Below are 18390 nucleotides of genomic sequence, written 5' to 3'. Positions count from 1 at the left end.
AACCACTGGTGGTGTAGACGGATCAGTTCAGAAAATGCCTCACTTTATGTCCTGTCTGTCAAATGAGGATAAAGATCTTGGCTTACTTAAAGGACTCCGTGATCTATTCATGGGAAAGGGTGTATGTATGTAAGTAATTGGAGGTTAGATTCTTTCTATATAACATGACCTGAAGCAAGGTCTTTGGTGAGCACAGTGCTGCTTTTCATGTCAGCGTTCACTGCTCTGACATTAATTCCTTACCTGGGTCCATCTAGCCTATCCATTGCTTGTAGACTGGTGGCTTTTAATTATTTGCACTAGTACTTCAGTAAGAAATGCTCAGCATTAGCTGGGATGAAAGGTTTTTGATGAAGTAAAACAGAAGTGAAGAGAGAATGCTTTTCTCTGCCTCTTTCTGTGAATGATCTTATAAGTCTAGGTAAATAATACCATTCTTCGTTACTCATCTATTGGCCAGTTCAAGAGGATAATCCTCTATTTTTTTCAGTCTTGTGTGAGGCTCATGACTTGTGCTGAAGTTTGTGAGTTTAAACCACCCTGTTGGGGGGGGGGGGGACAGGGAGGGAAGCTAGTGTGCTAAGATAAAATGTAATTACTTCCTAGATGCTCAGATAAGCTGTTCAAATACTTGGTAAAAGCCTGATAACTGTTATTCAATAGATGACTGAAGAAAAGGGAAGTGATTTCTAGTAGCTTCTATTTTTCAAAGTCAGGTTCTTAGCACTCCTGGGTGAATTGGTGTCCAGTGTCATCCAAGCCTCAGCTCTTGGTTGCCCAGTATCAGGGCAGCTCTGTATGTGCCTAGCCAGGTAACTCAAGGCACAGTGATGGGTATGCAGTGCCTGTGGCATGTTCTTTCTGTCTATACAAATGCACACCTCCTGCACACCCCACAATAACAGAACTGTCCACTTAAGTTGTTATTTTGATTAACCAGACAGCATTCCCAATAGCTAGATAAAGGCGTCTGAACACCAACTACTTCTCCATGTTCAATATCATAAGCTGAATTATAAATAAAACTTTCCAGTCTTTATGGTACCGTGACCAAAGCACTGATGTGGAAGCTTTCTCTGAATTACCTATGTCCTTATATCATCACCATGCTGCATCCCGTCACACAACAGATGCCTGGGGGAGTGACTTCACACTGAATGCAAATATTTTTACTTTTAGTAGCTTCAGATGATCTAGGATAGTTAATGCTGGCTAGTAATTGAGATTGTATCTATCCACTGACTGCCGTTTTTATTCTTTGAGCAACTGGTTTCTGGGACTATATTGAAGTGTCTTTTGTTTAATGTGTGCCATGAGTTTCTACGTCTTCTCAGTGCTGAAGATTACATGTCCAAATAATTATCTGGTACCCTTATTGTTATACTGGGTTGTTATAGTTGAATGGCTATCTCCCTGCAAGGTTCTCACTAGTTCCATGACTGCAAATTTATAAGTAGCTGAGGTAAGTTCCTTTATAGTTCAAAAGTTGCTGAGCAGCAAAAAAGAGAGAACAGAGCCAGTGAATCAGAGCATGTTTAGCTATTTATGAAGGATCACATATGAAGCCAGAGCTGGTGGCAATGACTGAGTGGAAAGAAAATGTGACTCCACTGAGGTCAAAGATGTTGTATCAGGAATCGCCTGTAGCCCCCATTTATTTTCAGTTTCCCTGTTAGCATTCCTTCTTATGTTCTTATGCTTTGCCCCTCCCAGTATTCTACTTACCAGATCAATTTTCCTCATTTTTTTTTCATTAGAGTGTTAGAGTTCTGCTTTAACTTATGGACAGATATTAAAATAAAATAAAGACACCAGTACTTCATATATGCAATCTTCAAAATTAAGACAATGTCCTGCATTCTGATTTTGGAGGTATAGCTATTAAATCTCAAGTAACTGCAGGAACTGGTAAAGTAATACCATATTCACTGTAGTATTATAGCTGAGACTGGAATGTGCCTTGTTATCTTTTAAATCATCTGCATAGCACATGCATATTTACCTTGATTAAAAGCCTCAGATCCTTCCTTCCATTATGTTTAATGTGCACATGTGAGGTCTGGGTTCCTTCTTTAGTGGAAATGTCTTTCCTGACCCTTCAGGAATTTTATTGCTAACATTAAGTGGAAGGCAGCCCTTGTTAAATGTTTGACTGTATTTCCAATTGCTCTTTCAGTCAGTGGTTTAATGAACGTTAATAATATCACCTATGTTACATAGGCTAAAACTCCACAGCAGCCAAGGGCTGCCGATTGCTCTCTTTGGGACAGTATCAGATTGATATAGGTTTCCTGTAGGCTGTTGGCATGTTTAATATTTGGGATTTCCCTCCAAAACAGCACAGATTGTAGCAAGCTGGGAAGGATGAAAAGCCTGAAAAGCAGAGTATTCAGGGAAAAGGGAGCCCCAGTCAGCAAGAGGCAGACATAATGGTTTGGCCACAATCAAATAGTGGGAATTTCACATTGTGCACAGGCATATGTTGGAGGGTTTGCTAAGGACACTTGAGGAACTCATAAACCAGCATTATCAGTCAGGAAAGCTGCTTTCAAGCCCTTGCCTGATAAATGTCTAAAGAGCCCTGGAGAATTCCACAGTGCTGTAGATGGAGAAATTTATGAAGTGCTTGGGGAATGCAGGGCAAGATAGAGGGGTATCAAGCAACAGATTACTCCTGAAGCATGAGGGAGAACAGCATGTTTCTGGTCTCTTAACATTCCCGAAACTCTCCAGATGCTTGGCAAAGGTGTTTCTTAGAACAAAGACAAAAACAGCAATTTGTTGATTTGGAGACAAAACACTAGCCACTTTAGTGGGAGTTTTGAATGCCTTTTTGCCAGCTCCTTGGGGGGAAGCTCCCCAGCCATGGGAACATGCAGTGGTGTTGCAGCCTGAGAGGATGTCAAGGTGCTGACCACAGACTTGGTGACTTCCTGTAGTTTTGAGCAACCCTACTCTTTGACATGCGCTATCCAAAGATCAATGACTATGGCAGCAATTTTTCATCCTTCCTCTCAAGGATTTGCTTCTGAGATCCTCAGCCTGGGTCACTCCCACAGTGTACCAGAGACCTGTAAGACTTTTGCTTCTCCCTTTTACTCACTTGCACCAGTCTTGGAATTTCCGAGGCCCCAGACTGGGTAGGCTGAGTGCTGTGGGAAATAATACATAACAAGCCACATTGTAAGGTGTAGTGCATGATGAAGCAGGTACTAAATAGGAGATATGATTAAGGAACTGGTTATGGTGAAGTGACAGCAGATATTTCCACCTCTTCTGTAACAGAGCACTTTCAGACAGGTGCTGACACAAAATGTCCCATTGCTGAGGCCTTCCCCTTGCCTGGCAGTCCTGTATAAGCTGGAACTAGGCCAGAGTATCAGGTTGCCTTCTGCCATGAAAAGCTAGAACTTTGATCTGGAAAGAATTGGAACTGCCTATGGAATGCTGTCAGACACAGGATCAGATAGCGATTTGTTAAGAGGATGACTGAGCCTCAATGTTATCTGAGATCAGTATTGAGGAAAACAAAGTTTGCAGCCATGGCAGCAACTGCTATCTCTTAAATGTTACCCTTGACAGGACTTGGTACACTGAAGTGTTACAGAGACTGTTAGCTCTGCTAGTCCTTTTTGTGACAAGTGAATGTGGCAGAAGAAGACGAAAGGCCTTGTACAATCTGGAGAATGGATGCTCCTTTTGATGCCTATGGACTGTGTTTGCACATATATCTGCAGGCATATGCCTGGTGCATGCACTCTGTTATTTCTCTGCGATCATTATTTTAGTGTTGTGATAATCCCTGGTGCCAAGCAGGGATGACACAGAAAAGTTGCCTGTCAGTTATGTTAAACACCTGGGGACTCTTGGCTTTTTGCCAGCAAAAAGTGATTGTTATCTTCATCTGTTTTCAAATAAGTTTTGCAGAGAAGAAATAATGACTGAGAACATAACTCATTTTTAATATTAGTGAAGTTTATGGTCCTTTAGTTGCTGAAGTCTTGTGAATGCCATCAGGATGTGAAACCTCATCAGAAAAACAATTGTTCATGTATATTCAACTCATCTCATTCTAGAATCTGCTTCTGTGTTGTTTAGACTACCCAAAGTCTTTGTACACCAAAGGCACCTCTTTAAATTCTTGTTATGTAAATACTGGTGGGTAACTTTACTCTTATATTAACCTGTTAGTAGGATGTCTTTTTTCAAGGTCTGAAATGAGTGAAGCTTAAATGGTGTCTAGAAAGCATTTATGTTGCACCTGAGGATTCCCCTGCTCATTCTTCAGCTCACACATGCACACAGGCACATGTTATACAGGCATACAGTACTAGTCACACAAAGGCATGTGCACACTTCTGTCAGTCTCTAAGATGTAGTGAAGGTTGACCAAATCTACCATATTGTTCTGTTTGTTCCACCACACTTGTGATGTAATTTAGGTGTATTTTTCTACCTTCCAGCACCTTCTTGCTCTCCCAGATCCTCTGCCAGGAACTTGATGTTAAAACATGACTGGAAGAGTTTGCATGAAAAGCAACGCTCCTGTTATCCTGAGTGACAAGACTGTAGTGTAAAAAGTGATGACTAGTGTGGCAAGAGAAAGATTTTTGTCAGGTAAAAGAGAAAAAGGCTTTGAGAGGATTTAGAAAAGCGGTAATTGAAAGAAAGGAGAGGAAAGGCAGGCTATTGAAGCAAACAAGGAAAAATGGTGAGCTCATTTCTCTTAATCTCTTTTTGGGAGAGGAACGTTGGTAACACTTATCAAAGAACAGAGAGGTCAGCTGAAACATACGAAGTTACCAGATCATTGTGAGAGGAAAGGAAGCCTATCCCTCTTTTCACCTGGACAGAACAACACTGCAATCAGTGGGCTGGGCTTCCCCCTACTTTCCTTATACCCATTTCATCCAAGCCCAAACAGGTTTGGGGGGAATACCTTCTCTACTGATGGGAGTAAGCAGGCTTCTATTTTCAGACACCAGCTAGTGCGAGGTCATAGATATGATCCTGTCCTTCCCTACAGAGGAGGATCTTCCAAAGGGTGGAATGTGGAAAGTCTTCTGAACAATATCAGCTTTTTTTCTGCAATGCTTAATTACGGTGTCAAATGTAAAGTCATCAGTGGTGCTGTCAGGGAAGATCTGGTCACAGAACCCAATAACATGTCCTAGCTACTGTGGAGTAGGAACCCATTTTTCTTTATATGAGCCTAGCTTTTTACAGAAGCCTTACAGCAAACAGAAGTCACATCTACTTCATGTCACTGTGGTTTTGGCAGAAGAGCATAAAGGACCTTAAAGCTTCACTAGGCCCAAAGATTAAATAACTTGCCCAGTGATTGTTGGAAGGTCAGTGGCAGAGAGAAGACCAGAGCCCAGTGCCCAGTCCCTGCTCCAATTGCTCTGTTAACATGAATAAAGAGAGACTCAAGGAATTAAAATATTTAATAAAATAAACATAAAAATGAGATTCAAGAGGGAAGCAAATCTAAAGTAAGGAAATATGATGTAATGACTTACCATATGCAGTTGGGCACAACTGATTTTAAGGGCTCTGCAGTTGACTGCAGCATGCCACATTGGTCTGTGAATGACACAGGCAAATCACATCAAGAGCACTCAGTCCAATCACAGGTGAACTTGCCTTCTGCTAACAATCATGTATCATGCAGTAAGTGCAAAGCCTCTGGTCTTTAGCATATGTGTAGTTTTGTTTTGCACTTGTTTTTGCATTGTACGTTAGATTTCTTGTATACTGCAGGAGTACAGCAAAACTCTCAGGAGTTCCTCTGTCTTTAAGAACAAAGCCAATCAGATGCAAATTTCGGCACAGGTATATGCATTTTGCTGAATTAGAGTCCTGGTGGACTGGGTGGCATTTCAGGGATGCACTCATTCCCTCTGCTTTGCGTGATTCCTTGAGCCTGCCTACTTAATTTGGCAGCCTACTTAAATTGCCTACTTAATTTAAATACATTTTTATAAAATGTATTTTTCAGCTCTGCTTTGACACTGCCGGTCATTATAGTGATTTTTAAACATCCATATAATCCAAGCTGTCTTGTTGGCAATAACCTAGAACTTTGAATCATGTTCTCTAACTTTATTCCCTGTTTGATTAAAGGATTGTTTTTTGATATACAAATGATAGCAAGCGGGAGTGAGCTGTGGAAGAAGCCACACTGTCAGAGGTTGTTGCAGTTGGGATCAGTCTCCCTGTGGAAGGCTTGAGGTGTCTTGCAGGCTACTACTTAAACTCTTGTTGCCTGGAACCTGTTAGAGGGAGGGGAGAGAAGCAATGTAGACTGGCAGAGGGTCACATCTGAACAGCTGGATGTGTATCCTGGTGGTTAGTTATAGTCATCAAGATTCTAAGCCTAAACCTGTGAAGACACCAAAAAATGGTATTTAAGCTGATGGTATGCTGTGTTATGGATGGTGCCACAGTTACAAGTATTTTTTTATTATGGGAGTACTGAAAGCTCCCAGTTATGCCAGATGTTGCCCTGTAATTCTCAGGGTTAAAAATAGTCCCTCACCCAAACAGCTGGCTGTCATACTAGACAAGACAGTCAAGAGTGGGATGCTTTACCTGAGGGGATGTTAGCTGCAATCTGCATGTGGGGAGACTGAGGCAAAGGAGGTATGAAAACAGCTTTCACAGGGAAGATGTCACAGAGTGGTTGAAGTGGGGCAGTTTACTGCATAAGCAATCATGCCTGTAATTTTAGAAGCATCTGGTCTGGCATGAAAGATAAGACTGCCTTGAAAATGAGCGAAAAAACATTTCCTACCTTTCATCTAATGTACCTGCAGGTCCAGTCTGTACAGGGCATTTCAGACTCCTTTGTAGCAAAGTTTTGATGGTGGTTGTTGTTAGTATGAAGGGATGCTTCCCGCTCTGAATTTCAAGCCTAATTCATAAAAGAAAAGCCTGATGCTGCTCTTTGTGCATCACTGGGAAATCTCCTACTGACTTGCCCACCAGGATCTCCCCCAAGCCAGCAAAGCATATCACCTGGAAATGAGCAGTAGCTGGTTAATTGTTTTCTTTCTGAGGGAACTAGGGTTGTTTAGTCTGGAGAAGAGGAGGCTGAGGGGAGACCTCATCGCTCTCTACAAATACCTGAAAGGATGTTGTAGGGAGGTGGGTGTCAGTCTTTTTTCTCAGGTGGCAAGTGATAAGACCCAAGGAAACTGTCTCTAATTGTGCCAGGGGAGGTTTAGATTGGATATTAGGAAGAATCTCTTCATGGAGAGGGTGGTCAGGCATTGGAATAGGTTGCCAAGGGTAGTGGAGTCCTGATGCCCAGAGGTATTGAATAGATGTGTGGATGTGGCACTAAGGGACGTGGTGGTGTGATAGGACTTGGTAGATACGGTTGATGGTTGGACTTGATCGTCTTGAATGTCTTTTCCAACCTAAATGATTCTATGATTCTGTGATTTTTTTTTAAGCCTGTTTCCCAGTACAGAGTGTAAAAAGGCCAAGGCCTTTTGCACCAGCAGATATTTGAGATGGGATGGACAAGGAGATGTTGGGATGGGGCTTGGCAAAGAAGAAAGAGGCAAAAGAGGAGGTACTGCCACATGACCTACTCTATGCAGAGAAACCCAATTCTCTACCTTCCCAGAACACTCCCTGCTGGAATGCCTGTGAGAGGAATATGGATATGGATATATTGGTATATAACTTGCACAGATACCTTCAGCTGCAGTCAGATCTAGGACTAGCTTAGGAAGGACTGGCATAAGCTGAAAAGCACATGTTTATTTTGTCAGAGAAATATAAGCAGTAATGTTCTTCCATTGCAGATGCAATAAAGGTTTGTTACAGATTTGGCTGACTCATGAACAACCTGCCATAGCACAGTGGTAACCTCTTGCTTGTCAGTGTGAGATACACACCCATGCAGAAGGTTGAGAAACCTTTTGCTAAGGGATGATTCCCAAAAGGGACCGAGTTTATGACTTACTTTCTCTGGACTTAAACTCTTAAACAATAAATGCTTTTACAGTAGGCTTTTATATGGAAGTTTTCTCCAAAAGTAGGCATTTTGCAAGTCACTGGGAAATGCAGAGTCAGTAGGAAGATGCACAGATGCCTGCCGAGATTAAAAAGCATGCCACTTCTTTCTTCTGAGCTTTTCAAGTGTTCGCATGCATTTGCCATCTGGCTGTGTTCATAGATCATCTGTTTGCAGGAAGACTGATTCTGTGGAAATTGGTATATGCTAGTTCCTCTCTGAGCTTCTCTGTTTGCCAGTCCTTGTCAGGCCACCATATGCTAAAGTGAAACATCTGTATCTGCAAAACTAGATAATTAATGTGACAGAAGTAGCAGCCCCTGAACTGAGTTCTCTTTGAGGTCAGCCGCTGTGCTCTTTGGCTCAGCAATGGCAGGAGAACAATGATCCAGAAATATTCTGAGGTATTTCCTAATCAAAGGCAGGCAATGCAGACTTCTTAGTCTGTAAAGAGAATCCAGACAGCTTTACCTGTGGCTTTTAGCTAAAGATAGTGCTTCCTTGCCAAGCAGAAAAGGCACAGTATAAGTAGTTAAATGTCAGTGGGCAGCACTGAATTTATTTTCACAGTCCAGTTGTAGTGCGGGTGGAGTGTAGATGGGATAGATCCATGTATACAGAAATTCTAGGTGCTTATTTAACAACACACATCACACAAATCTATTACTCATTCTACTGCCTGATCTTCTGTTTCATTTTAGCTTCTGTTTTGATTTCTGTACTCTATTGTTGCTTTCAGTACCAAGAGCCTGAGAATCCTGCTTTATTCTTCTCACTCTTGGTAGTGATAGCAAAGAGATGGTCTTAGTCTCTTCACAAGCAGAATTTTGGCTAGCAGGAGTGCAGAGGTTTCCAGTACCAGGACAGTCCAGCATCTGTCATTCCCAAAGGCACAGTCTCAGCTAGATGACTATATGCTGTAGACAGAGTAGTCTATAGCTATGACTGGGAGCTGGTTAGGCCATGCAAGGATGTAGGAGTTGCCAGGTTGGATCAGATTTGAGATCCAACGAGTTCAGTGTTCTGTCTCTAATTGGAGACACAATCCAATGATTTGCATGCAAGAGTCCTGGTTATGTGGAATTGTTCCTCCACTTCAACCAGAAAGAGGATTGGATCCTAAGGAGTTGAGTGTTTTCCTGCATTCTAAAGGCTTCTGATTATCCCTAGCTAGACAGACATTTGATCTCTTCCTAGTCCCTAAGAACCAGTGATTGCCTGGAAGTATGAGATCCATTACCAGAAAGAAGCCTGTTTGAACTGTGGTTAGATGTTGCTCTCTTGGCTGTAACTGTAGCCAAAAGGGAGGTTAACTGGTCTTCAGTTACTGGAAAAGTTTGATGGAATACACAGTGTATTTGTTCTGTTGATTATTTGTTTAACTTGGGTTGTTTGCTCTAGCTGTGAAAAGGCAATTACCATTCCTGCTGTCCCATTCATTATGGAATTGCTAAATGGTGAGCCTGTCCTATCATGCAATTTGTAGACAGAAGAGAGTGATCCTTTGTAGTCTGAGTCCTGAACTGGGTAGCTGTCAGAGGGTGTAGGAAGACTGGAAGCATTTCCCTTCTCACAGACATGTGCACACACTACATGCATAGACAATGTTAACACCAAAATAGATCCATCAGATGACAGTACGGCCCACTGGCAGGAAGAGACTTCCTCTGCACAGACAGAAGCCAGACACTAAGGAGATGGGAACAGCAGAGGTATAACACAAATTATTTTGCAGTTGCTCTAAAACTCTTGTTCTTTTAAAATGGGTCACTAAAACGTTCTTTTTATCTGTGCAACTTTTCCATCTACCCATGTTAATGGTAGGGCAAAATGTTAATGCTAGGCTAAAAAAGGCCTTAGATTTTACATAAGCATTGAGCTTGTGAGGTGATTGCCAGAGCAAGCCCTTTAGACTCTTGATAGCAGAGAACAAAGTCTTTGGTTACTTTACAGAATTTAAGGAAATAATTTCAAGCATTTGAGGAGGACGGGAAGGGAGAAAGGATGGAGGAGAGAAGGAGAAAATGAGAAGAGAGGAAGAGGCAGACTTTTTCTGGGAAGCAAAGTACCACAGGAGCTAAATGGCTTCTGTTCCAGTCAGATAAAGGGAGCAGATAACTCTGTGAGAACAAAAAATAAAGATATGGAAAACATGAGTGTGGCCAGAGCTGGTGACAGTATTGTTTTCTGACACCTTGCTGAAAGCAGCATTCCTACACAGAAAACGTTTTACACACCAGTTGATAGCTGTTAGAGAAAACAGCAGTTGTCCTGCTGCTTTTCTGGAAGGAAAGCATCTATTTATTCTTTCAAGATGGGGACAGCTTCCCTGCTGGCATCAACCCTGCAGCCCTATTACTTTATGAAACTTTGCCAGCCTGGTGAGAGCCGTATCTGTGGTTGGAAGTTACTGGGCAATGAGATAAGATACAAATTTGCTGTGTGTTAACTACTCTGCATACTTTGTGCAGTGTGAGACTGAGGAATTAACTCGATTTAGGGTTAACCGCATGCAAAGAACTAGACTAGCTGCTCACTTCTGTCCAACAGAAGTGGTCTTCCTTTCCCGATTGCTGCTCTGAGTGCTGTCCAGTTCTTTTCCTCACTTTCCATTGGCTTCAGGAGGACTCTTCTGACCATGTTCTGGGCTGGCTCAGCTCATCAGCCCAGAAGAGAGCAAGTCCATTTCTTTATGTGGATTAATTTTTCTGCTGGATTAATGAAATCAATCAGCTCAGGCAGTGTTCTGATGGGCCTGGAACTGTTGTGACATGAGCAGGGGGAGTGAGGATGTTAACAGGGGAGATGACTACCTTTGCCACAGTACGCTGTTAGATCAGCTCAGATATATCATCTCTTTCAATCCCGTGAGAGTCTGTATAAGGCACAGGTGCAGAATATGCCATACACTGCACATTCATGACCTCTCTTACTCTAAATGAACTTTGTTTTAAGCAGGAGTTCTTTCATTTGAGAAGGGTGTGCTATTCTGACCAAATTGCAGGGGAGGACTTTTAAATTTTATTTTATACAAAAAACTGTGATTCCTAGATACATTTGCATCATATTGCTCTTTCATTGTCTTCCTTGTGTTGTCAGATACTTCAGAAGTGGAGGAAGAAGGCTGCTATATTATGTGTATTCTGCAAAGGAATAAAGTCCATCTATCCTTTCCTCACTTGTGCTGGCAACTATTTAGAGTCCTAGTCTCCTGATAACATGGGCAAATATGCGAGTTTTCAGTTGGTCCCTAAAGGCCAAGGGAGTGTAATAAACCTGTGAGCAGAGGAGTTTGACTTCATGGAAAATAATAGGGCCACTAGCTGAGATAAATCTGTCTCAGTAAATTATACTCTAAGCTAGGAGAACTTTCTGGTTGCTCCAGCATTTGTCAATGCCTCTCAACTTGACATGTTCTCTGAGTTTGAACCCTGAAAGCAAAGGGGAAAAAAAATGGTCAGTTTTACATTGGAACAAGAGAAAGGAATGAAATTCTGTTGCCTTGTGTGTGATGGAAGTAACCAACAAGGAAATTATCAGTATATATCATTTTGCTGATGAAGGAGGTTTTATTCTTACAGTATGGCTTTCTAAGTGTCCCTGTCATGCAGATCTGTCTTTCCATTTCACGGATCTCATGTTGTGTCTTTCCTCTTGCTCCTTATTTCAAAGGCATTTTGGTGACCAAAAAGAATTTGTAAGATGTGTACACCTGCAGTCCTTGAATTAATATGTTGCTGTTGCTTGTATACGTGTGTGCTGTTATGTGGGGACTTGTGTTATCCAGATGAGCAAAGCTGGCACAGGAGTGGAGGGACTCGTAGTGTCAGTCTGTAACTGTCCTGGTAAAAACATATTTTTGGACAGCCAGCTTCTACTTGTTGAAGTTCCTCAGGGATCAGCTTTGAACACATGCATCTATCTGTGAACCACATGCAACCTTAGCAGTGTAGTCTTGAAGCTGGGAGGCTGTGGCTTTCCTATCTTAAAAAGTTATGTAGTCTTGCATGCAGTGGTGTATGGCACGCTCATGAATTGTTATACTTCACTCCAAAGCATAAAGTAGTTCTGAGAGAAGGAGCATATTGGAGGAGTAAAGTGTATTGACAAAAAAGCCAGTGAGGTCATTCTTCCATTTCAAGCTTGCTCTGATTAAGGAACATGCAGGATATCACGTTTCTGTTCCATGTTTTAATGAATAAACAGAGTAAAATAAAAGAAGCATGGCCAGCAGGTCAAGGGAGTTAATTCTCACCCTCTGCTCTCATAAGACCTCCCGCCTTACCCCAGAACTGAACTGCATCTGGTTCTTGGGCCCGCTGTACAGGAAAGACATTGACTTGTTCAATGCTCCTTTGGTGGGTCCAGAGGAGCGCCACAAAAATAATCAGAGGGCTGAAACACCTCTCCTGTGAGGAAAGGTTGAGAGATTTGTGGTTGTTCAGCCTGGAGAAGAAATGGCTCTGTGGAGACCTTATTGCCCCCTTTCAATACATTAAGGGGGCTTATAAGAAAGACGGAAAAAGACTGATGTATTTTTTTTACCATGGTCTGTAGTGACAGTCTGGGGCAATGGTTCTAAACTGAAAGAAGATAGATTTAGGCTCAATATAAGGAGGACATTTTTTCACAATGAGGGTGGTGATACACTGGAACAGTTAGTTCAGAGAAGTTGTGGATGCATCATCCCTGGAAGTGTTCAAAGCTGGGTTGGGTAGGACTTTGAGCAAACTGATCCAGGGAAAGATGTGCCTGTCAATGGCAGAGGGGTTAGACTATAGATGATCTTTAAGGGTCCCTTCCAACCCAAACCATTCTATGAAGCTTCTTTCAGTGAGTACCAGACCAGTTGATTATATCTGAAGTTTCTAGAATTGCTTATGGAAAATAAAGATCTAATAAGGAAAAGCATTAGCATGTGCCTTTACCATTTTGGGTCTCGCTACACAATCCTGTTGGCACAGATTGCCACAATAACTTTGGGGACTGTTCTTTGCAAGACAGCACTGGGACCTTGCGTGATACCCTTTGCGATCTAGAGACTTTTCAGAAATTCAGAAGGTACCATGCAAGCAGATAGTTAACCTGCTCAGTGTGCAGAAATTGAAGACTTTCCATTATCTAGTCCAGGACGAATTGGCTTCTTGAGTACTGGAAAGAAACTGACGGTTCTGAGCATAAGGATGCTGCAGTAGTTTGTAGGAAGCTACCTCCTATGAACTAAGTTGGCCTGGAAAGAATGTAGATGTGCCCAGAGTGTAGCTCTGCTCAGTTACCATGAACTTCAGGGTGATCCTGAGCCTCCTAGCAACTGCTGCTGTCGTTTACTGGTGGGCCCTTCCAAACCCAATGGAAGTCGTGCACCAAGTTGCTTGGATAAGTGAAAGGGCAGAGAAGCATTTTAGTTGCAACAGTGGTGCCTGGAGTAGAATTTCTGCAATCTTGCATATTTATGACAATGTGACAATGGTTACTGGCCTATGCAGACCATGCTTAGCATCTGAGTGAATGATTCTGCTCTTCACATTGTGTATGATAGCATTTTTAAGACAATTTGGCAGTGTTCATGTCTGCATAACCATTTTATCGTGCAGGGTTGCCTATTGTTTGCTGTTTGTTTAGCAATTAATACAAATGTTAACAGTAAAAGCGGGGAATCAATGTTCGGAGTACAGCAGGATGGATGTTCCTGAATACAGTGTGACCTATAGTCATGCAACATGTCTCAGGCTGTGCTCAGCACCTTGTGGGACTTGAATATTTTTTTTTATTGCCTTTGGAAACAGAAATAAGCTGCTGTTGTTGGGCCAAATCATCTAAATAATGTATTTATGTATTCTACAAGGGTAGAAATTTCAGGAGGCTGTCAAATGTTTTCCAATTAAGGGAAATACAGTAGGGATTTCTGTAAGTATTCCATGCAGAGAGCAGTTTGGTGTAGGGATGTTGTGGAACCCCGGCTGCATGGCAGACTAACTTTAAACTTTTAAGGAATGTGCCAACCTGCCATAATTAGGGTGTTGTGTGGGCATGCTGGCCATGTCAGAAATAAAGCCAGGTGTGGCTTCTGTTAGAGTTGTGCTAGTAGTTGGGTTTTAGTGCAAAACAGAAGGGGCCTCCAAATGGTGCTTCTGTTGAAGGAGCTGAATCCTATTTGGTAAAAGGAATAAGCTCTAATTTACGTTGCATAATGTCACTGCCAAAATCAGAGACTTGCTAAGAAGTGAAAGATAGAATCCAGGTTACTATGTCTTCAGGTGTCTCACTTGCAATATATTTAACCTTTCAAGCCTGACGGGCTTTCAGATACTACTGTCCAGGTAAAAAACAATTGCAGCAACCCACAGGTTTTATATAAATGTAGGGGCATAGAGGACCTTGATATGACAGCCCTCCACTTCTTTCTTTACCCTCAAACTATTTCAGAAAGGCAGACCCTTTATTTGTCTTCAATTTTAGTGATTAGCTGTCTTGCAACGCATTTTATCATGTCAGGGTTTGCAAGACAATGCTATCAAAGGTGTCTCAGCAGATCTGCAGTCTCAGGAGATCCATGACAAAGGCTGGAAGCCTCATTTTGAGCTCTTCATCATCCTGCACAGCTCACAATTAAAACAAAGACATCAGCTGAAGAGTCTGAGCTTTTGTTCTATTTCTCACCCTGTGCCTCACAGGGCAGAACAGAAAAGAAATTCCAACACACCACATTGAGCTTTCCAGTGCCTGAAAAACATTCATAGGGAGATGGGTAGGAGGCAGAGATTAACAAGACAGGAAATGTCAAATTTTAAAGGCCTTAAAACTTTAAAAATCTTGAAAGAGTTAACTTGATTCTCCTCTCACACCAGCAAAAAGCAGAAGTGTCTTCCAGTTATTTACACAAAAATAATGTCTAGATTAGATCCAAAGTGTTCATAAATTCCATCAATGTTTCATAGAGATGTAGTGAGATCCTCCATCCACCGAATTCAATGGAGCTTTATCACTTCATGCATTTTGAAAAAGTGTTCCATTAAATCTTTAAAGAAAGCCCACTCAGTGTGCGTAGGCTTTATATTCTTGTCTCCATTTGCCATTGAAAGTGGTATTTCAGCATACGCCTTGAATGCATTCTGGCAAAATGATACTATAGTTATGTGTAACACCACAGTGCTATACAAATACCATGAAAGGCAGTTTACTATGCAGTGGAGGTACTCCGTAAACATTCAAGACTAGAAGAAATCTTTCCTTCACAAATCTGAAGTTCAAATGTACACATTAAAGGGGACCTCTGAATCATGCAGAATTTCTGTTTGCCTACCAATATTGATTTGCGTTGGTTTTAGCTCCATTTTATGCCAGTCGTTGAGTAATCACATATATTCTGTATTGTGCTAACATATAATCCAAGATGAGGTCAATCCATTTGGATTTACTGTGTCTATTGTGTTTACAGGGATGTGATCAATTGTTTGGATGAAGTTTAATTTGGATGACCTCATGGCCTGTTTGATGTGCATTCTCAAACCACAGAAAACAGTTTAGACTTAAGAACTGCAAGTTCAACTGTTTTAGTGTAGTATTGTTGTACTACAGTACTATGTTGATATCAGAGATTTGAACTAGTGTAAAAAAAAGGGGGGGGAGGGAGGGGAAGGGTGGAGCACATCTCCTATGAAGGGAGGCAGAGAAAGTTGGGGTTGTTCAGCCTGGAGAAGAGAAGGCTCCGGGAGCCAGAAGTGGGCCTACAAGAGAGCTGAAGAGGGACTCTTTATCAGGGAGTATAGTTGATAGGACAAGGGGTAACAGCTATAAACTATAAGAGAGTAGAAGTTTAGATATAAGGAAGAAATTCTTTACTCTGAAGGTGGTGAGGCACTGCAACAGGCTGTCCAGAGAAGCTGCGGTTGCCCCATTCCTCAAAGTGTTCAAGGCCAGGTTGGACGGGGCTTTGGGCAACCTGGTCTAGTGGGAGGTGTCCCTGCCTATGGCATGGAACTAAATGGTCTTTAAGGTCCCTTCCAACCCAAGCCATTCTATGCAAAAAAAAAAAAAAAAAAAGGGCAATGAGTCAGTGCAGATCTGCCTCAACAGCTACACAAATTTTTACATAAATAAGCACACATGTAAAACCATTCACATTGATTTAATGTGAAATAAAGCTTGGAACGTTTAATGGGTTATATAATATTGTTCTTTCCAGTCCCCCCAGTCAAATGAGATTTCGTTCTTTTATTTATTAATTTATTTATTTTTCTCCTGAAAATCTTAACTGGCATTTTAAGAGACTTGATTAAGAGACAAGAGACTCCTTTAAGAGACGCGTGTTAAGGAAATATTTATATTCTCTTAGAAATGTGAGTATATTGAACTTGCCTTTGTAACTCTATGAAAATGATTGTGCAAGTGTTACATACTCTAGCTATTCTACTAGGAATAGTTTTTAAAAGGTTTATTCATCCTTGCACAAGGATTGGGGACTAATACCTCTCTAGTCCATACTTCCAGACTAGGACCACTGAAGGCAGTGGATTTATAGAGCAGACATAATGGATATCATGTAACCTGTTGCACATCATCACTCCTAGAGCTGCACAATATGGAAAAAACTCAAACTTGTTTATCAAAACCTGTGGTTAGCACGGTGGACTGCCACTCATTTAAAGACAAACTTTAAATCTTCTGTATGTAAACTGAGCATATTTTGCTCTGAATTGAAACATTTTGGGGTTTTCCTTAGTGTAGTACCCATTTTTCAGTGACAGTTTTCTAAGCAGAACTTTGCCTTAAGATAGCTAAACAGACTTTTTGAGATGAGCTTTGGAATACAATACATTCCATGGTTTCTGGTTTGCTTGCAGAGTACTTTGGATATTCTAGAAACATCATAAGGTCCTTACAAAAAGCACAATTCCACAAGAATTGTCAAAAATATTGTATTACTATGGGCTGTAGTATTTAGTTCATTGCTAATGGCGTATTGATAGGGCTATCATACATCAGGTTTTCCTGGATGTTTCCTCTTCGTGACTGGAGGTTTTGCCAAATGAGATTTTTGAGGCTTCTCAAGTCTTTGATTGGGTTCCCATATGCCAAATATCTTCAGTCACGCTATTCTTCATCTAGAAATTCTGGATGTAACAACAACACATTTTTAGTATTGCGTTTTCATCCTCCACACAATGTCCAGACAAGCTATATTACCAGCTAATTTAGCTGGAACTTTATAGCCTTCAAGGTTCTAAATCATGTTTGAAGACGTGGTAACTGGGGTCTCTTTCTTGCTGGCAGAAAACTGTTGATTTCATTGTTACAGAGAGATTTCAAGAAGCCTTATTTGGAGAAATGGAAGGAACGCAAATGGAGTTTTCTTTAACGATGTGGCATGTTGCCGCTGTCCTAGGACAGTTTGTTCTTTCTAAGATTCTATATTGATTCAAAAAAGTGGTAGACAAAAGTATTCAGGGAATTATCAAGATCCCATGAGCAAATAAACTCCTGTTGAACTTGGTCTTTGGGGTATGGTTCAGACCTTAAAAGAGGTCCTTAGTTAATTGTACTTCAAAAATAAATAATCTTATTTCCTGATAGGATTTTATTGAAGAAATATACCACAAGACTGAGTTAGAGAGAATGAAGGAGAGTTGAACATCGAATTCCTAGTATGATTTGGGCATCAAAATCTCTTAGGTAAATCCTAAATTTTGAGGGTGACATCTTTTGCTCTTGCAGTCGTATTTGATTTGGGCTTCACTTGTGGTGTTTATAACGTCTGTTTTGAGAGGCTTTTGGCGACTAACGTATTCTCATGCTGCGGCCAGCTGCAACAGCCCATAAGGAAGAGATTTCAAACAGGAGCAGAAAGGTGGGCATGATTTTAGGCTACTGAATTATGGAGCCAACTTCCTCATTTGTGGGAGGCAGGGAGACAGGGTGAAAGTTGCCTTTAAATTTGTTGTGAGATTAGGAAGCGCCTGAGTTGTTGGCGTCCTAACTTGTATTGTAAATTGTTCTAAACGCACAAACGAGAGGCAGTTAAAACAACAACAACAGCAGCAACAAAAACACCTACGCTTTTGTGATAATTCTACCGTTGCGTTATTCTTCCAGAGCCAATTCTCTGCCTTTGTCTTCGTGCTCCCGCAGGAAACAATAAGGTCTGTTTACTTCAGCATCATCACCGAGGCAACTCGGGAAAGATGAAACTCACCCCACCCCACCCCACCCCACCCCTCCTCGCTCTCTCCCCGCCTTCCTCCCCGACCCCCATCTGCCACTCATCCCTCTCCCTTATCCGCAACGGCGCTGCCATACCGCGTCTCCTCCAGGCCCGGCCCCGCAGCCCACCGCTCTCGGCCACGGGCGGTTGCGAGCACGCC

The sequence above is a fragment of the Anser cygnoides genome, chromosome 18 (assembly GCF_040182565.1).
Source record: "Anser cygnoides isolate HZ-2024a breed goose chromosome 18, Taihu_goose_T2T_genome, whole genome shotgun sequence".
Lineage (NCBI taxonomy): Eukaryota > Metazoa > Chordata > Aves > Anseriformes > Anatidae > Anser > Anser cygnoides.
This window is presented reverse-complemented; position numbering follows the sequence as displayed.